This window comes from Symphalangus syndactylus, chromosome 17 (genome assembly GCF_028878055.3).
Source record: "Symphalangus syndactylus isolate Jambi chromosome 17, NHGRI_mSymSyn1-v2.1_pri, whole genome shotgun sequence".
In the NCBI taxonomy this organism is placed as follows: domain Eukaryota; kingdom Metazoa; phylum Chordata; class Mammalia; order Primates; family Hylobatidae; genus Symphalangus; species Symphalangus syndactylus.
The window spans coordinates 39,306,812-39,314,917 of NC_072439.2; the positions used below are offsets into that span (position 1 = coordinate 39,306,812).

An 8,106-nucleotide genomic window follows, 5' to 3' on the forward strand; every position below is an offset into this window, starting at 1 on the left:
TAGGTAAATAGACAAATTCAAGTACATTCATATAATGTAATGCTATTCAGCACTAAAACAGGAATGAGCTATCAAAGTATAAACAGATACAGATGCATCTTAAATGCATGCTGCCAAATGAAAAAAAGCCAGTCTGAAAAGGCTATGTGCTATAGGATGCCAATTACGTTACATTTTGAAAAAGGCAAAATTTGGACTTGGAAAACCAATCAGTCTTTGCCAAGGATTTGGAAGGAGGAGAGTTGAATAGTGAAACGTAGGGATTGCTTTTAGGGTGTTGAAAAACATTTTGTATGATACTATAATGGTGACTGGCTGACACTATGCATTTGTCAAAACCCATAGAATTTTACAGTACAAATACTTAACTCTATTGTATGAAAATGTTTAAAAGTCATTCAAGAGGTCAAGGAATCTTAGAATGGAACTCTGAATGCAACAAAAGAATCTAACTGTATTACTACAGTGGGAGAAAATGGTTCTGAATTTGGATATGAATATGGTCCGTAGGAATAAAGACAAAACATAAGCATTATACTCTAGTAGATAAGGTTGTTTCTCACAGAGCTATAGGTTAACAATTCTGAAACCACTAAATATGTATACTGGAATTGAGAAATTAAGTAAATACACAGAGGATGTATTTACTTAATTGGGAGCAATGTTTCTCACTCTTGGTATGGAAGATTAGAAATAAGCAAAGAAAGGAGGCTAGAATGATGCATGTCATAAAGGATTAAACTTGGAAATATACTGAAGATATCAAATGTGAACTCACGTTTAGCTTGAGGTAACCCACATGTGACATATAAAATGTAACTTGCATAAATACATTAGTATGCACATATTTCCTTGCCCATCAGCTGAGAAAGCCTGGAAGCAATGATGCTGCAGAAGCAACAGTTATGCCCCATGCCCAAATCTTGATTTCTAATGCCATTCTCCAATAAGGGAACAAAGACTCCTTACAGAAATGGCTGGTCTTTAGACTAGGATGGAAAATATACAAAATGTCCTTGGAGCATATGCTAGTGCCAGAAAGTAAGAAAACGGTAAAAGAAAAAAATCTCACAATGATGGATATTGTGTCTCCATGTAAAAGAGTCACAGGGGCCAACAGAAAGAGTTCCCAGTGACCAAAGCTAGAATCATTAGAACAACAAAATAAAGTAACATTAAAGTACAAACAAAAATGAAAAGTAAATATCCATTAATCCATAATGACATAAATGACTGAATATATACATAAATGGAGAGGAATAGATAAATCTCCTGTCCAGAAGAATTCCAAATAATTTATGTAGGTATCTACACTCAAGGAAGTGAATGGTAACCCTCAGCCTCTTAAGTGTGGGCTGAACAATATTAGCTCCCTTCTAAAAAGAGACAGTACAGAAAGGGGGAAAAATGGAATAAACTTGGAGTGGAGAAATTTGACAAACACTAGCTCAGCTAAGTGATCAAGGCAATCACCAACAGTGATTCGTCATGTTGATCGTATGTATTCTTGAGTCACTGTAATGAGGACTTTATTCTGTGGTCTTCCTCCTCCAAATCCATAACCCCAATCTAATCATGAGAAAAGTATCAAATCCCAAATGAGGGGCTGTTTTAGTCCATTCAGATTGATATCACAAAATACCTTAGATTTGGTGGTTTATATGTAACAGAAATTTATTTCTAACAATGTTGGAGGCTAAGAAGTCCAAGACCAAGGCAGCAGTAGATCTGGTGTCTGGTGAGGGCTTGCTTTGCTTCACAGATGGAGCCTTCTTACTTCATCTTCACATGGCAAAGGCACAAGCATGCTTCCTCAGGCCTCTTTTACAAGGGCACTAAACCCATTTATGGGGTGGAGCCCTCATGACCTAATTACCTCCTGGAGATGCCACTGCTTAATATTATTGCATTAAGGATTTGGTCTCAACATTTGAATTGCAGGAGGAGAAACATCAGACCATAGCAGGGGCATTCTAAAATTATTTCCCCAACACTTCTCAGAATTATCAAGTTCACCCAAAACAAGAAATATCTGTGAAACTGTCACATCCAAGAGTAGTTTGAGGAGTTATAACAACTAAATGTAATTTGTATTCTGGGTGAGATTCTGGAAAATAAAAAGGATATTATGTAAAAAGGAAATCTGAATGAAGTAAGAACTTAATAAAAAATGAATCAATATTGATTCATTAATTGTAACAAATGTATCACACTAATAATAGAAAAAAATGAATATGGGTGTATGGGAACTCTTTAAACTATTTTCATAATTTTTCTATAAATTAAAACTATTCTAAAAAGTTTATTTAAAAATTATGTACCCCACATCCCTTGTAAGCTGGATTCCTAAGTATTTTATTCTCTTTGAAGCAATTGTGAATGGGAGTTCACTCATGATTTGGATCTCTGTTTGTCTGTGATTGGTGTACAAGAATGCATGTGATTTTTGTACATTGATTTTGTATCCTGAGACTTTGCTGAAGTTGCTAATCAGCTTAAGGAGATTTTGGGCTGAGAAAATGGGGTTCTCTAGATATACAATCATGTCATCTGCAAACAGGGACAATTTGACTTCCTCTTTTCCTAATTGAATACCCTTTATTTCCTTTTCCTGCCTGATTGCCCTGGCCAGAACTTCCAGCACTATGTTGAATAGGAGTGGTGAGAGAGGGCATCCCTGCCTTGTGCCAGTTTTCAAAGGGAATGCTTCCAGTTTTTGCCCATTCAGTATGATATTGACTGTGGGTTTGTCATAGATAGCTCTTATTATTTTGAGATACGTCCCATCAATACCTAATTTATTGAGAGTTTTTAGCATGAAGTGTTGTTGAATTTTGTCAAAGGCCTTTTCTGCATCTATTGAGATAATCATGTGGTTTTTGTCTTTGGTTCTGTTTATATGCTGGATTACATTTATTGATTTGCATATGTTGAACCAGCCTTGCATCCCAGGGATGAAGCCCACTTGATCATGGACCTCTTCAAGGAGAACTACAAACCACTGCTCAATGAAATAAAAGAGGATACAAACAAATGGAAGAACATTCCATGCTCATGGGTTGGAAGAATCAATATCGTGAAAAGGCCATACTGCCCAAGGTAATTTATAGATTCAATGCCATCCCCATCAAGCTACCAATGACATTCTTCACAGAATTGGAAAAAACTACTTTAAAGTTCTTATGGAACTAAAAAAGATCCCACATCACCAAGTCAATCTTAACCCAAAGGAACAAAGCTGGAGGCATCATGCTACCTGATTTCAAACTATACTACAAGGCTACAGTAACCAAAACAACATGGTACTGGTACCAAAACAGAGATATAGATCAATGGAACAGAACAGAGCCCTCAGAAATAATTGGTAAATACTTTAGAAAAAACTGTCATTATTTACTGAAGCTGCATATGTACATGATCCATTGATTCCATCCTGAGGTATATATCCAACAGAAATTTTAGATATATTCACCAAAATGCATGAACACAAAAGCTCATAGCAGCATTGTATGTTATTACTGCAAACTGGAAACTACTCTAATGCCCACACACATTTGAATGGGTTAATTAATTATTGTTTGCCTACATAGTATAATACTGCACAGCAATGAGACTCCCAACACACAAAAATGTGCATAAATATTCACAAGGATGATAATGAGTGAAAGAAGACAGACCTAATAGATAATTTTACTTATATAAAGTATCAAAGCAATTGAAAATAGTCTATGCTGTTAAAAGTCAGTATAATTGGTGGAAGCAGTAATAGAAGCAGGAGTCTTTTGGGGCTACTAGTAATATTCGTTTCCTTGATCTGGGTGTTAGTTTTTGAAAATTAAGTGAGTTTATGTATACTTCAGAGTAAACTTAAGATATGGGCTCTTAGGGGCATGCATATTATACTTCAGAATTATTGAAAGTTCTGTAAATTTTGCCTCTTCAATAGTTCTCATCTTTGTTACCTCTTAACACTCCAGTGTACACGTTTATCTCAGACCCTTATTACTTTAAACTAAACAACTGTTATTTTTCCACACTTTTCTCCCTTTCAATTACTTCTAATTGCAATTGACAGATTGGTTTTCGTAAGCAGAGCCTCAATCATGCAACTCCTTATTGGTTATGAAATTAAGTTAAAATTTTTAATATGGCTTTAGAGGCCTCCATACTTTACTTCCAAGAAATATTCTCACCCAATCTTGCCTTAAACTGAACAAAAGTACAGTTCATTATTAGTCTAAACATGACTTTGTCTACTTCTAGTCTTACGCTACTCTTCTTTGAAGAGTTTCTACCACTCTGTTGAAATTGTACTTCCTTCCAGTCCCAATTCAAATGTCCCAGTCTCCATCAGACTGTCCTGGGCCACTGTCTCCCACTCTGTTTCAGAATATGGTCTCTCCCTTTTTTAAGAGTTGCTTTACAGTTATTGCATGCCTCCTTTTTATGGATTGCATTATCTTCTGCCATATGTACAATGTACTATATATTTTATCCTATCCTCTCTTTTCCGATTCTAACCTTCAATGGGAGAAATTTTGTTTAACTGTTTTTTTCATCACCTGCCTTACTTAATTTTGCACATCATGAGTGATCAGTAAACATTTTAAAGCCTCATGGAATCAGAATAACCTGAAAACTGTTTGCTGCTTTAAACTTTTAAATTAAGTTCTCCTGACACCTTATAATTATAGTATCTGCTACTTTATGCTTAACAACCTTGTGATTATCTCTGACCAAATGATTGAATTTAACTGTGTATTCTGCCATATATAAAATGTGTTCCTTTCCACTTTTACACTGTTGAAGGAACTGTAAACTAATTCAACCATTGTGGAAGACAGTGTGGCGATTCCTCAAGGATCTAGAACTAGAAATACCATTTGACCCAGCCATCCCATTACTGGGTATATACCCAAAGGATTATAAATCATGCTGCTATAAAGACACATGCACACGTATGTTTATTGAGGCACTATTCACAATAGCAAAGACTTGGAACCAGCCCAAATGTCCATCAGTGACAGACTGGATAAAGAAAATGTGGCAGGCTGGGCGCGGTGGCTCACGCTTGTAATCCCAGCACTTTGGGAGGCCGAGATGGGTGGATCACGAGGTCAGGAGATTGAGACCACAGTGAAACCCCGTCTCTACTAAAAATACAAAAAAATTAGCCAGGCGTGGTGGCGGGCGCCTGTAGTCCCAGCTACTAGGAGAGGCTGAGGCAGGAGAATGGCGTGAACCCGGGAGGCGGAGCTTGCAGTGAGCCTAGATTGCGCCACTGCACTCCAGCCTCGGCCACAGAGCGAGACTCCGTCTCAAAAAAAAAAGAAAATGTGGCACATATACACCATGGAATACTATGCAGCCATAAAAAAGGATGAGTTCATGTCCTTTGTAGGGACATGGATGAAGCTGGAAACCATCATTCTCAGGAAACCATCACAAGGACAAAAAACCAAACACCACATGTTCTCACTCATAGGTGGGAACTGAACACTGAGAGCACTTGGACACAGGAAGGGGAACATCACACACCGGGGCCTGTTGCGGGGTGGGGGGAGCAGAGAGGGATCGCATTAGGAGATATACCTAATGTAAATGACGAGTTAATGAGTGCAGCACACCAACATGGCACATGTATACATATGTAACCAACCTGCACATTGTGCACATGTACCCTAGCGCTTAAAGTATAATAATAAAAAAAGAGAGAAAAGCACAATAAGTAAAAAATTATTCCAGTAAAGGTAGAAAAACTAGAACAGGAAAACAAAATCATGCTGAATTAAAAAATATAAAAGTGCAGAAAAATTTTGAAACATTATCACTTCCCATAATAAATGTTTGGCAAGTTAAAATAAATAAATAAATAAATAAATAAATAAATAAATAAAATGCGTTCCTCTCTACATTCTTTCAGAAAATGAAATTGCAGGGAAATTTGTCATGACTCTCAGTGTTGAAGAAAACAATGAAACTTAAAAAAAAATTTGTACAAGGTGAGAATACAATTGTATATTTTCCTTTTTATTTTTCAAATCATATAAAGACATTGAAGTAAAGGTAACTTTAAAATAGCATAACCAGACCTGCCATTTTTCATATTACTATGAATTTTAGACCATTATTAGCTAGTTAGATTATACCACTGAGTTTTTTTTGTCTTATCATATTAAGTTGGTACTTTTGGTAATATCGAGTTGATATTTTTCACAAATGTTCTGTATGAAATTTGGACTATTATTGAAAATGAGCCACATTTAACTGGTTTAACCATAAGAAAGTAAAAAGAAAGGAAAAGTTGATGTTTTAATGTAGCTTGTCCTTTGGGGATTGAAATGAAATGGGTGCAGTGACTCACGCCTGTATTCGCAGCACTTTGAGAGGCCGAGGTGGGCAGATCATGAGGTCGGGAGTTCAAGACCAGCCTGGCCAATATGATGAAACCCCATCTGTACTAAAATTGCAAAAGGTCCAAGGGGGAGGGCAATTTCCAGTCATGACCCAGGTGAACAACCAGCATCAGGATCTTGGGTGTGTACCTGAGTCTGAAAACGTGGGTCTTGCTCTGTTGCCCAGGCTGGAATGCAGTTGCACAATCAAAGCTCAAAGCAGCCTTGACCTCCTGGGCTCAAGCAATCCTTCTGCTTTATCCTCCTGCCTCATCGTTATGGGTAGCTGGGTCTGCAGGTGTGCACCGCCACATCTGGAAATTTTTTTTTTTTTTGGTAGAGATGGGTTTACTGTGTTGCCTAGGCTGGTCTCAAACTCCTGGGCTCAAGCAATCCACTCACCTTGGTCTCCCAAAGGATTGGGATTACAGGCATGAGCCACAACACCTGGCCCAGTATTCATTTTTACAAAATTTTAACCAACATATGAAGAAAGAAGTCAGTCAGTTAAAGAATGAGGTCAATAGCATGGCCAAAACTTGTACATTGAAGTTCTAACCCCCAGTTTCTTAGAATGTGGTTATAATTGGGATAAGGTCTTTCAAGAGGTGCTGAAGTCATATGAAGTCATAGGAGTGGCCTTAATTCAATATAACTGGTCTACTTTTAAGTGGAGATTAGGACACAGAAGCACAGCAGCAAGACCACATGAAGACAAAGGGAAAATGTGGCTATCTGCGAGCCAAACAGAAGACAGCAGAATGAAACCAAGCCTACCAACACCTTGACTTCAGACTTCTAGCCTCCGAAGCTGTGAGGATACATTTCTGTTTCTTAAGCCACTCACTCAGGCAGTTTGGTATGGCACCCTTAAAAAACTAACATAGGGTAGATTCAAGATGTATTTGAAATACAGAATTGCCAGGGTTTTGGATTGGATTGGGTGTTGAAGAGAGGAGGGTTTAAGAAAGACATGCTAAGAATTGGTTTCCTACTTTGAGCAATTGCCTAAATGCTATTGCGATTATGACACCACTAACCTGAGCCTTACATAGATTACATAACATGTCAAATTCCCTCAGCTAGGAGAGAGTGGAACTGGAACTTGAATCAGGTTTGTTTGATGCCAAAGCTACAATCTTAACCTTTATTGCTATACTCCTCACATTTTTTAAATATTGTACTTATAGCGGTGAAATTTTTAAGGCAAAAATTAACCACAGGGATGAAATGACTAACTTCGTCCCTTTGTTTCACTGTTAGAAAACTAAGGCTTGAGTGAAAGAGCAGACCTCTCCATTTTAAATTCAGCTTATCTTTGTATGATAAAAGGAACTAAAAATAAGCCTTCTCCCTCCTATCTGCAGAAACAGAACCAATTTTCTCTGTTGATTAAAGATGTCCCTTTGAATAGTGAAAATCAAAATCATTAGCATTTCAAATAATAGATTTAGCCAAAGTTCTTTCCATCTGGTGATTTTTGTTTAATGAAACACTGCAAAGCATGAAACTTTACACGACAGGAGTTAGCTGAATTTAACTTTATACCTTGACTTACCAGAAAGAATTTTGTTGTAGAACAGTATATCTTAGAATAGTGACTCCCATGCTTATGCTTTTTTTTCCTTATATAATCTCTCTCCCTTTCCCCAAAAACTCTTTCTTATTTTCAGTATTTCCCTTATTTTTACATACACTCATAGAACACACA

The 8,106-nt window shown here is 37.1% G+C and overlaps 1 protein-coding gene across 1 annotated transcript in view; it reads left to right on the forward strand.

Moving 5' to 3' along the window:
• LOC129465464 (dol-P-Glc:Glc(2)Man(9)GlcNAc(2)-PP-Dol alpha-1,2-glucosyltransferase-like) overlaps positions 1–5,462 on the forward strand; it is a 44,870-nt gene extending 39,408 nt beyond the window's left edge. The window contains exon 4 of the transcript XR_010116411.1: positions 2,940–5,462. The gene's annotated coding sequence lies outside the window, so the exon portion shown is untranslated. The remainder of the gene's footprint in view (positions 1–2,939) is intronic.
• Positions 5,463–8,106: the final 2,644 nt, after the last annotated feature.